Source organism: Euprymna scolopes, chromosome 36 (genome assembly GCF_053919585.1).
Source record: "Euprymna scolopes isolate OS-2025 chromosome 36, ASM5391958v1, whole genome shotgun sequence".
Classification (NCBI taxonomy): Eukaryota; Metazoa; Mollusca; class Cephalopoda; order Sepiida; family Sepiolidae; genus Euprymna; species Euprymna scolopes.
The window spans coordinates 897833-911611 of record NC_136517.1 but is presented as its reverse complement, the minus strand read 5'-3'; the positions used below and the strand labels follow the sequence as shown (position 1 = coordinate 911611).

At 33.6% G+C, this 13779-nt stretch overlaps 1 protein-coding gene across 1 annotated transcript in view; it reads left to right on the top strand.

Moving 5' to 3' along the window:
* Positions 1–13779, top strand: part of LOC145260280 (deubiquitinase DESI2-like) — a 133132-nt gene that overhangs the window by 36735 nt on the left and 82618 nt on the right. The gene's annotated exons all lie outside the window — the stretch shown is intronic.

Genomic DNA, 13779 nt, shown 5'->3' with positions numbered 1-13779 from the left:
CATGAAAAAGTTTGCAAGTAAAACAATTTTTTTTTAGCCTTCAAGCAAAACCATTTCACATAGTTAGAAGAAGCATAAAAATAAATAGCAAGTTAATCATCTCGGATTTTCTCTGTTGCATGAAAGACTTGGGAGATTTGTAATTTCTCGCTCTATAATAAATTCAATACTTTTTTTTTCATGTCATCAGAAATGATAATTTAGCTGTGAAAAATTAAATTGTTTTAATTCTTTTTTTTATATGAATATTTTAATATGTTGAGATAAATGTTAGTGCAAAAACACTGGCATCACTTTTTTTTTTCTGTTCATTTTATATGCAAGTGGAAGTAGAAAGGCTTTTTAGGTTCAACCGATTTAAATTTCACGAGTCTGAATTGGAGGTCAACGGTTTAAGATACTCGCTCAACAACCCTTGAAATATGACCATGTGCAGACCTAAATCAGCTGTTTGCAAAAAAAAAACAAAGAAAAATCTTAAATAATAGACTACCTGGATGAAAACAACAGCAACAAAAAATTTCTTTATTCTAGAAGAAACCAAAAACCAATTTGATAGCCCATAAAATGTACAAAATTATTTTATTTTCAACTAACAGAGCTACTTGGCATTGGAGGGGACATATTTCTATTAAAAAATTCTCTCTCTTCTCTCTCTCTCTTTCTTCCTCCTCTAATTCCCCCATCTCTTCCTCGCTCTCCTACCCAATCCATTCCTCACACTGGACACTGACATACACAAATGATTTGTTTTTTATAAAAACAAATCATTTGTGTATGTCGGCATAAGGGAATTCACTCCTTGATTAAGGACTCAATTATTTCCCTTAAGTTAGTACATTATCTAGCTGGGAAACTGACCCCTGTTGAGAGAATCTGTGCCAGTTTATGATCAAATGATGAATATTGTTTTTCTAAATTTGAGATATTATTCATACAAGGCAACTTTGATCCAGGAAATACCAACTTTATGGTATTTGTTTTGTCATTACTTTTAGCTGGACATATAAACATACATACACACAGACAACTGTCGTTTATATTATAGATAACCTTTCCAAAAGTACAGTTAGGAAATCATAAGAGAATTATGATGGATGTGTAACATGACTCTTAAAAATAAACTTAGATTCGATGACCTCGAAGAAATATTAAATCTGGACAGTACAGAGAGATGTGTTTAGAAGAGACTGCAAAAACAATGGATGAGAGTTCTTGTAAGTTGAGGTAACAGGTCCAGTTCAAAGGGGGGAGAAGACATGAGCAGAAGTGATAAGAATAGATTTACAAGAAAGGGGGATAAATAAGAACCTGGTCAGAAATAGGTTATTTTAGAAATCAATTTCTAAAAGCTGTCCAACACATGCTAGCATATAAAATTGACATTAAAGCGAATATGAGTATAATTTCAAATGAGAACTTTACTAATAACATTGTGAATTATTAATATAAAATGATATAAAAACAGCCACAGTTCCAATTGAGGTGCCGTTAAACATAACCGCTAAACTTGTTTAATTATTCTAATATAGGTGAGAATACTCTTTTTATCCTGGTAGGTTGTCTTTATTTTATTTTATTTTTTTTGTGTGTGTGTGTGTGTGTGGGAGTGTCCTTTATTTTATTTTATTTAGTTTGTAATGAGGAACGCAGTGAACTTTTTCTGGATTTAAAATAGGAAATTTAGAAAAATACTTTTATTAATCAGGAACTCAAAAGCTTTTATCTTCTAAGTGCATGAATTTTTTTTTTTTTTTTTTTTTTTAAATCCACTTAACATGTATGATTCTACTTTTCAATGAGTTTTTAATCTGTATCAAATGTGAATGAGTGGATTTTACAGCTACTTTGAGTCTCGGCCAATTCCCTATTGAAATTAGCATGACAGTTTCTCTTTATCAATTAAACAAAATGAACTTTTGGATATTAAAATAGAGCACCTCCTTTCTCTAGAAAAAAATTGTTAATGTAGACCATTAAAGAATTTTACTATTTAAAAAGATACTCAAATGAGTATCTGTCAAGATTCAGAAATCTCTGTAAGTAGCAAATAGAACACTTTCTTTCCGTTTTTTTTTTTTATTTCTTTTGTAAACAATTTAACAAAAATCATGTATTTTTCTTATTTGTTCAGACGAAATAAGGTTTTTAATTTTGCATTTTTAAAAATTTTTACAGAAAGGCATTACCTATAGAGGTTAGTATGGGTAAAGTTAGGGCAAGAATGAACTGTTACATGGGCATAGTAGTGCATTTGGGGTGCATTTGGTCATCGTTTCTAGCAGTGATCATTGTGAGAGCACATTAAATCAATGATATTCATTACTAGCTGTACCTGCCAAACAATGTGTACCGTGGCATAGTCTGGTTGATGCAACAAACACATACGCACTCGCACATGAACACATGCAGCATCACACACACACACACACAAATAAATATGCACACACAAAAACACAAAAAACGCTCAAACACGCTATTACACACACACACACACACCAACAAATATACACGCACCCAAACTTTGCAAATAGTCAGGAATAAACAGAGATTTTTAAGAATATAAACTGCAAAATACTGGTCATGAACATGGGTCTCGGCTATAATAATCACTTAATCCGTCTTTTTATTTTTTATTTAGCGTATAAATAAAGAATTTTCGACTGTTATAAAAGAAAGGAGAAATAATGGTTATCTGTCCCGATGTGTTGAAAAACAGAAAAAATTTAGCACGGTAGTCGGGAATAGACGGTACGGGTCTTGGCTATATTAATCGATTAATCCGTTTGCTAAATTTTTTATTTAGCATATAAATTAAGAATTGTCATCAATTGTACTTCAAAAAAAAAAAGAAAGTTTTATCTAGCTTTTATAAAATAAAGAAATAATGATTATCTGTGACAATGTGTCAAAAAAACAATATGTCCAATGTATGTAAACAGAAAAGATTTAGCACGGTTGCATAACAGTTTAATAAAAATTAACATGTATGGTATACTTGATGTGTAAGTGAAAGCGGTCTTGGCTTATAAACATTGACTGGATGTGTGTCACAGTTGTTATGTTTGTATTAGGTGTATTTTATATAAAACGATTGCCTCTTATATAGAGTAAAGCCATATTGGTAAATTTCTGGAGCATTCATTTTTGTAATGAGTTAGATTCTGGAATGAGATTTAGCAGAATGTGAGGAGGAAGAATTTATTTTTGTATTGAGAAATGGAAGGATTATGTTATGGCTATGAGTATATGACCCAGTTAATAAGGGTGCAACCCTTATCCGTTAAAAGTGTAGAAATCTTCCCAGTGATGACTGGGAGCAGTAAGGATATTTTGGTATTTAGAAGGGAAAATACGAACTACTTCCTATAAAGATGATTGCGATTGTGATGATGGCGCTCCTAGGATGAAATGTATTTTATTATAACAACAAAATGTGGCGTAAATGGTGTTCAAAAGTTACATAAGATGGTGGATAATAGCGTAAACATAGTAAATTTGTATGTGGCATCTGTTGTTGCAAACCTATGGTAATTTGGTCCAGAGGGGAATTTCTGCAATCAAAATATTATATTTAGAAGATATGTTTCTTTATTATCTTGTGTTTGTAACCACCTTTATTTTATTCATATCAATCACTTTATTATCTATCTGGACCAAATCTGGAATTCGTTAAAATTCAGAAATCTGTTAAATTCGTGGTGCACTATTCTGTATAAATACAAAAAAAAAATATAAATTGAACCTTCAATTGTCTTATTCTCCACTATTTTTACTCTATAATTTTTACTTCATCCCATAAGGGTAGATGGGTTTCCATTTCCCTTTCATATGTGATCAACCATAGCCAACTTTTCAATATCTCCATATATTATAAGACTCAAGATGAGAACAATAATCCAACTAATACAAATTATCACTCCTCATCTCAAAAATTCAGAAAGCTATCATCGATTTTTGTCTGTTCTCTTGTTAATGGCATCTAAAACTTATCGTGTCCGTTGTTGCTTACAAGTCTTATGGTGACAGTGACCATTTTGATCTCCATACAACAGATCACATGAAACGCTATAACTCTGGCTTGGGTTGATTTGAACATTATTAAATGTTCTTGTGTATCCTTTAATCATTCACTGCACTCTGAATCTATTCAAATATGGATGTTGTAGAATAGACTAGACTCTCACACCTTGCTACGGCCCTGTCGGTGGGGCATTAGAATACGCCGACTGCCCCCCTGCAGAGGGTAAAAGTCCCTCAATGGGGGTCCTGGATATGACCTTAAAATATATCCAGTGGTGAGGCCCCAGCTTGTGGGCTTTGGGGAGTGTGGAGCCACCCTTTAATTACCATTGCTCCCAGGTCCACTCTGACCCGGAGTGGTAGTACCTGTAAGGGTCCCAACTATGGGTTGAATAGAAACTGACGTGAAAACAACAAATATATTCTATTAAAAAAATTTTTCTTTAAAAGCTTTGGATTCGGCATTAAATAACCCGAAAAGGGTTGATATGCCGAAAAACAAAAACAACCAACCACACCTTGCTAGGTGTAATTAGTCTAGAAAAACTTTAAAATAACAGCTATAACCAGTTGATATCTGGCACATATTGTGCTCCTGAACAGTCATCACATATTTGGTTTAGAGAGTGGAACATACATGATTTAACTTGAAACAAAATCACCTACAAATAATTTTGTGTTTTTTGACAAACAAGTCATCACTTATTCAGGCCACTCGAGGATAGAGGATAAGGGTTAATGAGTGTACAGTAGTCAATGGGATAATATCGTAGTAATCGTCAGTAATGGAAATTTGGTATGTTAGATTACCTGAGGGGGACGGCTCATCAAGAACTTGTTTACATTGGACTTGCTGACTACCATATTGTAGTCAGCTGGAAAGCAGGCAAATGGAAAAGAGTTCTACAAGCGTGTAGTTCTAAGAAGTTTTGTTCATGGAATCTATGTTTCAGTTTAGGCACAGATAAAGAATGGGGGAAATTATTGATAGTGGTTTCAGCTAGTGTTTTTTGTGAAAGTTTGGCAAGGGGGAACCATAGATTGAAGCTCAGACGCGCATTTGCCATGAAGATAATGATAGAGCAAAGATAGGCTCACAACATCATTTCTGTGGGGAAGAGATTGCAGGATATAGAAAAGGGCATCCCCCACTAGGCTACAAAGTCTATTTTGAACTCTGTCAAAGCAGGATAAAGTGCTTCTAGCAGTTCCTGCCCAGATGTGGCAACAGTACTCCATCCTAGGACAGGTAGAGAATTGCATCAGCAGTGAGATATCTACTGGAGCAGTAAAACGATCCAACCATTTTTTAAGTGACCTTGGTAATGGATTTGATGTCCGTGTTCCTTTTCATATCTGGTGTAAAGGTCAGACCCAGAAGCTTGTCAAAACATAGACCCTCCCCAAGATGAGAGCCATTCATTTCAATTGATGCCAGATGGGTCAGAATGCTGATGATGGAAGATAGAAGCTTGGTTTTAGATGCATTAAAATTAACCAGACACCTCTTTCTCCATTGCATCATCTGCTCAAGATCAGAGGAGAGATAATCAAAGAGATTGAAGAACTACTGTACGTACATACTCTTGACAAGGTCTGTTGGGTTAGTAGCTAAAACGCTTGATTCTGACTTTTTTTACCCTCAAGGAAAAGATCAAAGTGTAGTATCTATCATTCCCTCTATCAGAAGAAAAGAGATCCTTAACTGAGTGAATTTTTATTTTTGTCCCATCCAGAGTGATCCTTTTAAAAACCGACTTTGTGTCTAATTTTGCCCTTGTGGGGAGGGAAGCAAATAGGGACTCAAAATCCTGGAATTTTAAAAGATCCAGCTACAAGCAAAGAAATATTAAGAGAGAGGGCATGCTTATTAAGTGTCTAAATCCTGATTTTATTTTTTTGTTTAACTGAACAAAATTTAAAAAATTCAATTAAAAGAAGAAAAAAAAATGTCCTTTGAGTCACTAATTGAAATGCTCAAGTGACTCCGACTCTTCATCAGTTTGACTTTTTAAAATTTCTTGATTTATTCTTGAAAGCAATAAATTTGATTCCGATTCCACAGCTTTATTCTTAACAGATAAAATTGCACCAGATTAATTCTTTCCCTTTTTCTTCTATCAATCGGCTGCCTTGGAAAATTCTTAAAAGTAGTTGACCATTTCCACGCTCGCTCAATCAATTGATGTCTTTGATCTCTTGCAACTAACACTATTAGACAACTAATGACCAAACTTTGGAATGTTTCAAGGTTATGTGTCAATCTTTCTTGGATAACAAATTTAATCGCATAAAAGATAAATTTGAAAAATGAGAGCAGAATTCTTTAGACTTGACTTTTGAAACCTAAATGGTCTTTTTCTATCTTTTTTTTCTATGAAATTATCTTGTTTGAATTTTAAAGTCGGACCTAAATAGCATTTAAGCTGATAAGTCAACCTTTGCTTCTGACTAGCCAATTTTCATTGGTTATTGTTATATCATGTCATTACCTCTGTCAATGTGGGGATTATATTTTTGGTAGTTTGTTTGCAATCTAGCATCCACATCACTTGTTCAAAATATTGGTTTAGAACTTATTTAATTTTGGGATAATGTCACTAGAAAGGTGAATGTCACGTTTTATAGCAATAAGTTTCTGTCATCATATCTAGCTTCAGTTCTACACTGTCTGTTGCCCAGTCAAACATCAAGCAAATGCAATCTATGCATCAAGGGTGGGTGGATTGTTGTAATATCTCATGGTCGCAGTCAACACATGAGGAACTCTCTTCAATAGAAAACGGTTTCCAATGCATAAATTACCGGAGTACCTAAACTTCATCTTTTCTCCAAAAAAACAAGTCCATCTGTTTGACATAAAAATTCATAAAAGATTATTATTCGTGACCTCTCACTTATAGTGTTATAATCTTACCACTTGAATGCTCAGCATTTCACATCTATTGCACCAAAAAAAGTTATTCACTTTGCATACAAACAAGACTGAAAAATAAATGCTGCAATTATCCATGGGAATTCTTTTCTTTTTATCATCTTTCTTTACTCGCTTAATATTCATAATATAAAGTAAGTTTAAATTAGAAAAAAAAAAAAATTAACTTTATCTCATCTCAATCAGCAAATACAACAGTTAGCCTCTATCAAGGACGTAGCCCTGTCTCTTATTTATTCTATCTGGAATTCTGACTATTGAAATACTTCTCGCCATCCTGATTGAGTTATGTCAATTTTTTAAAGTTCACCTATCTATTCTCTGTTCATAACCCTATCTATAATATGATAACAAAGGAAAACCAAAAACAGCTCTGATCAAAACAAGACAAAAAATTGTTTTCAACCAACCATTTTGTTCTGTTCTGATGTCTCAACTGTTTTCTAATTTGCTTTATTTGAGGGGTTGCCTCGTATTACATTCGGCAGAGTTGGTCCCAGTCCCCGAAGCGTTAGATATGAATTCGTGTGTGTGTGTACTTCTCACATCTGCAATATTCTGCAAAATCAATCCTGATCATTGACAACAGGTGTGAATGTGCATCTGTCTATTCACTGCGTAAGCCTTGATCGTCCACTCATTGTGCTTGAACAAAGTCATTGCTCAATTCCGATACCATTCATAGTGTCAGTTACAATTATCTCTGTCAGTGTTGTAATAAATGAATCCTTCCTCCAAAGAAAATTACAATTCCAGTTTAAAACGAATACAAAACATTTTTCTTGAGGAATGTTGTAAAAATGAATTCATTTTCTTCTACAACAGACTTGCAAATGAGCATTCTTGGTCCAACCAAAGCACAAATCCAACTGAACGCAGTCTATTTGCTAAGATCTTCAGGGTATATCTCTTCCTCTCTGAGAGATGGAGAAACCGCAACTGGCCATAAGATGTTCAGAAAAACAACTAATCCTCTCTGCTGGAATATACATATGGTGAGATATCACTGAGATCACGCTAGAAAAATCACCCGGATATCCGCTTAGACTGGCAGCAAATGAGCCCTTTTATATATACAAGCAGGGGTGCCCGGTGTTGCCTGGGTGTTTTGGAGGTGTAAAAGAAAAAAAAAAGTTTTGGTAGAAAGGTAGGCTCAAACCTGAAGCCTTGACGCGAAGGTGGAAGGGGGGGGGGCATCTTACCCACTCCACCACGAAGGGAGAGGAATGAAAAGCATTTTAATTTAACGATTAAAACTTGACAGGTGCGTGAATTTTATGAGGTCAAGCATCACGCCATAGAGGAATGAAATCCCGTAGTTAAGTTTTGCTGCAAAGCATTTTTTTATTTTATTTTGTTTCCCCAACTTTGGCTGCGTGATAGATTTTGTTTCCCCAGATGTTGGGTTGAGGGGGAAAACCAGCTCCCCATAAAAAGGGGAGTGTCCAATAGCATTTGTCTGATATAAGGGGTTTCCGACGCATTGATCAAACCTCATTGCTTTCTGGACGTCCCTAGCATGAGTGCTAGGGAGTTTTTTATGCTATGGATTCAGTTTCGCTTTTCTACTGAAAAGCCAAAGAAACATCCGTAGACCAAGAAATATCACGAAAATAGCGTGTAAATGTTGTTGAAATAAGACAGACGCGACCACCCTTCATAATTTGTAGATATTATAATCAAGACAGTATATAAAAAGTTCTAAGAATGAGTTCCCCCCCCCGAGCGCCGCCCCAGAGAAAAGCCTTTGATGGACATACACAAAAAATGCACACAACACACGTTTTGCCTTATATATATATATATATATATATATTAAAAAATAATGCCTTAAATATATTAAAAATAATCCTATTATTTTTGGAATGACTCATGGGTTATAATCACGGCAGGGAACCTCATATCTGTAGAAACATGACCTTTTCTGGGGCTTTATCTCTCTGTATAAAGCCTGTCTTTAAAGAGACGCTAACTTTTCCAAGAAGAAATAAAATTCTGGGTGATCAAACATATTTCCAATTTCATGGCTGGTTTCTCTTTTTTTTTTTTTTTTTTTTTTTTTTTTTTTTTTTTTTGACAAATAAGGAATTTCACTCCCATTTATCCGTTCACTTTTGCTCTTTTCTCAACCACGCCTTGGATTTTAAAAAAAAATTTTTCACAAACATTAGTCATGGTGAAAATAAAATTTTGCCAGAATGGATTTTCCGGGATAACTCTGGTTGCCTCCCTAGAGGCCATTATAGGGGTAAAATTGCCTCAAAATCGTTCATCCATTCATACTTTTCTGAATAACCACTCCTGGAATTTTTATGAAATTTTGCAAATCCAATTTTTCACATCAATCACAGACATAACTTGGTTCACTGTAGTCAACACTCCCAACATACAACTTCATCATGATCAACATGCCCAATGTCAAAGCCATCATTTCCTTCAATGACAAACTTACTGCATTTGGTCCGAGGATTCCACTGCACGTGGCAAGTTTTCCTTCTGTCGATTCATAACATAAATGCTTCTTGCATTCAGCATATCATGGCAATATGCACCAAGGAAAAGTTTCTTTGCATAATATGCATCACACAAGGTATGTTTCACCTTCACAGCATTCATCTTTCTTGACATAACAGTTCTCTTCTATATCTTGGTCACTCTCGAAATTCTTTTTCCAGACTTATTCACTTGTGGAAGAGGACCCAGCATGCTTGGCTTGTTCTTAAATATTTCTCACCCATAGCAAGTTTATTTGTATGCAACTAAACATGCAGCATTGCACATGTTTACAATGCTTAATGATTCAACAATGCATTTTTAGATTCTAGAAAACTCGTTTAATTCGGAGGATCCATTTGCTGTTTTCATTTCCTTTTTTTTTTTGAAAAGTGCTTTACTGAGCTTCAATTTACAGTAAGAACTCTTTCTCTACCACAATTACTAACAACTTTTATTTTTTCCCTTAGTGTGCCTAATATCAAACAAAATGTCCATGAACAGTTTCTAGTAACTTGGCATCTATAGAAAACATTACCACAGGGTTGTTTCCTTGCAGACTACATGATCATCTCCAAATCCAGTGTTGACAAATATTTATCATAAAATGTCCTAATTCAATTTTGTTCATTCTATTCCTTATTTTCAATCCTCTATTTTTCATGATTTAACTGACAATTTATCCATCTTATTAACACTTGTCCATAAGGTGACGTTTGGCCTTAGTAAGTGTTGATCATTAGTCAAAAAAAATGAAATAAATAAAAATATACAGGGGATAAATTTTCAGATCCTAAAATACTCATTTAATGTTTGGCTTGGGGGATCTATTTGCTGTGTAAATTGGATCTCATTTTCATTTCGTGGTTTGTAAATGAAAGTATTTGGATTATTTCTTGTTTGATTTAACTGATTCATCATTCAACATTTGAAGGTCTATAAATAAAACTAGTGAGGAGTACCCGGCGTTGCCCGGGTGTTTGTAGGTGTGTGTGAAAAAAACCCGAAATGTGAAAAAAAAAACAGGTGCCCGTGAAAAAAAAAAAAAGAAGCCTTGACGCGCAGTTGGAAAATAGTAAAGTGTGAAAAAAACAAAAACAGGTGTGCGTTTTTGATTGACGTGACGACGATAGGTATTCAGCAGTTAGCATTTTGTGCGGGGACAGTTTTTAATGAGGTCAATAAATCGGTTTGTTTGTTTGTTTTTAAAAACCCGCTCCCTGTTTATTAGGGGGAGCGTCTTGTCTGGAAATGAAAGCTACCGTCTGATATGACGAAGTCGACATTGACCAAATGTTACTTAGCTCTCTAGAGACCACTGGCTTTCGGCCAGTAATTAGTCGAGTTTCGCTTTTTGTTTATACCGAAAACCGAATGTAACGCGTGCCGATGCGGGAAATGTGGAATAATTAACGTTTGAAAGTCAATAAAATTAAATAGACAGGCGAGCTCCGTGGTTAAGTGTGAGATATTACAATTTATAGATGATATAAAAAGTTTTAAGAAGTTGTGAAGCGAGCGAGCGCTTCTCTGAAAGAAGCCTTTCATGGACATTGAGGAAAAGCATACATACATACATACATTTTCGCTTTTATATATATAGATTACTCGTAGGATTATAAGATGCTTGTTTAGAATTACACTTATTTATAAAAACCAAAACAAAATAGAGAAAAAATTTTTATGTATAAGTCGACTAAACGTGTTACTTCTACACATGTGAAAATATACATTTATATCTTTTAACAAAGTTATTTTTAAGTTTTTTATGTGTATGGACTTAGCTCAGATAGTAATGAATAAGGCTGAAGAGCTAGGTTTTGGTTTTGATTCTAGCTGATGGCACCAAAGTCATTTTTATTTTTAACTTTTGAAATCACTATGTATTGGGTACAATATAATAATCAATATAGAAGTAGCTCTATAATTAATACGAGATCAGCATGAATTAAAATATATTTAAGCATTTACAATGGGCAATGCCGGGTGGCCTGCTAGTTAGTGGAAATGAACCTCGAGTTTACTTTTGGAGTATTGTAACTCTGCCTCTTCACTCTACTTCATTTTTCGTTAGTCCTTGCATTCCATGCATAATATTTCTGACAAGGGAGAAAGAGTTGCTGTTTTCTGGTTCGACTGTTGTTCTACCAAACTACATGTCATAGTCTTCAAACACCGTTCCTTAAACATTTGTTCATACCAAGCCTATCCTTTTTAGTAATTATCTTCGTCGTTTTTTACCATTTTACAGCACACCATAGCTAGGTACAGAAGTAGTGGCGATAGTATGAATCTTTAGATATCCACTGTTACAAATAATAATAAAGCATTGTTTTGAAAAGTCAATCTCATATAAATAATAATAATAATGCACATGATGATCTTTTTGCTTTTTATTACTTTTGTATTTCTCACATGTGACAATGCCATTTTTGTTTCGGGGGGGGGGGAGTATTGATTGTTAGATGTGAATATATAATTGCTGTAAAGACAAGTGGGAAGATTTAACTTTTTTTTTCTTTTTTTTTTAAGCATCTGTTTCAATTCTATTGGTTTACCTATTAAATAATTAGAAAGACTTTTTAAGCAAAAATGTTGAAAATATTTTTTTAATGTTTATCTGTTCTCTTCTGCGCTATCTGATTCGAAATTGGGTGATCATTTTACATTACATTTTATACAGGAAAGTGATCCTCTATCTAAAATCTTACACACATCTTTATAGATATATACATGTATATGTGTAAGGACACTTCTCAACCTATATACTCAATGAATGTTTGATTTACAGACTTGAAATTTGATATATAGGATATTCAGATATGTGGAAAATTTATGTTTTTATCTGGAAAAGGGGGTAAAAATTGAAAAATTTGTACGTGGGGGTCGTTGGATTTTTATCTGTTTGCTGTTTCAGGAATGCATGAATAGTTCACATGACAAATTCATTATGTAAAAATAAATAGGTTTGAAAACACTTTAAAGATTGTGTCAAGCCAGCTGATTGGTTATTGTACTTGACTTTATGTTTTAGTTTCTATTTCAGAACGAGTATTTTCTTTTATTTTTTACTTACAAGAAGTGAATTGTTTAAAAAATCATAATACTTGCATGCAATATGTCTCGTAAAATATGCATAAATATTATATTTTAATTCATACAGAAACTGTTCTATATGAATTAAAATATATTTATGCATATTTTATGACCGGGCAACCCCAGGCAGCCTGCTAGGATATACTAAAAGAATACTCTCCTCAGGATGGATAAAATTAATTCCGTTTTGCACTGCTTTTAAGAAGATTAAAATCAAGGTATGTTACTAAACCTTATGTCTAGAATCTTTATTCTTATTTTAATTCAAATCTATTACACCGTTTTGATGATAGAAAAATGTTTAAAATTTAAGACTTAAGCTTAAGGGTTCTTAAATTTAAATTCAGGGGATCTTGCTTGATTGGTTTCTTATGACTATTAATCAAATTCAATGCATATCTGATATATTTGCATTTTCTAATGAGATGTTATACTCATATTATGCAACCCCTCTAAAAACCCAGGATGGAGTACTGTTGCCACATCTGGGCATGAGCTGCTACAAGCACCTTATCCTGCCTCAGCAGTTTAAAATAGATTTTGTAGCCTAGTAGATGATACTCTTTTCTTTTCCCTGCAACCTCTTTCCCATGGAAGAGACATTGTGAGCCTGTCTCTGCTCTATCATTATTTTCATGACAAATGCTCGTCCAGGCTCCAATCTAAGACTCCTCTTTGCCAAACTTTCATAAAAACACTAGTCTAGTTGAAACCATTATAAATAATTTCCCCACTCTTTATATGTACCTAAACCTAAGTATGAATTCCATAATAATTTAATTACCCCCCCCCATTTTGAAATGTCTGTTACAATGAAAATAATTAATTTTCTCACTCAAGTTTTATATATCACAAATTGAAGATAAAATATCAATAAAATAATCTAATTTAAAACAAAAGTTATTTGTAAATTTACCTGTAAAGTCCAAAGTTTAAAACCTTTTTTTTTTTTTTTTTTTTTTTTTTTAGTGAAACCTCGTGTTCTGGTTCAATTGTTAAGTAAATATTAGAGGCTGACGACAATTTTTTCTATTTTATTCAATGTTATATATATATATATATTAAAAAAGAAATTTCACTCCATAAAGAAGAAATAAAATACACTCGTGAGCAAAAAAAAATGGGCCAAACAAATTTTATACATTTTACTACACTAAAAGCTATATTAAATAAAGAACAATTGAATAGGGAAACTTAAACGAGACTAATAACACAGAACAAGACATTTACTT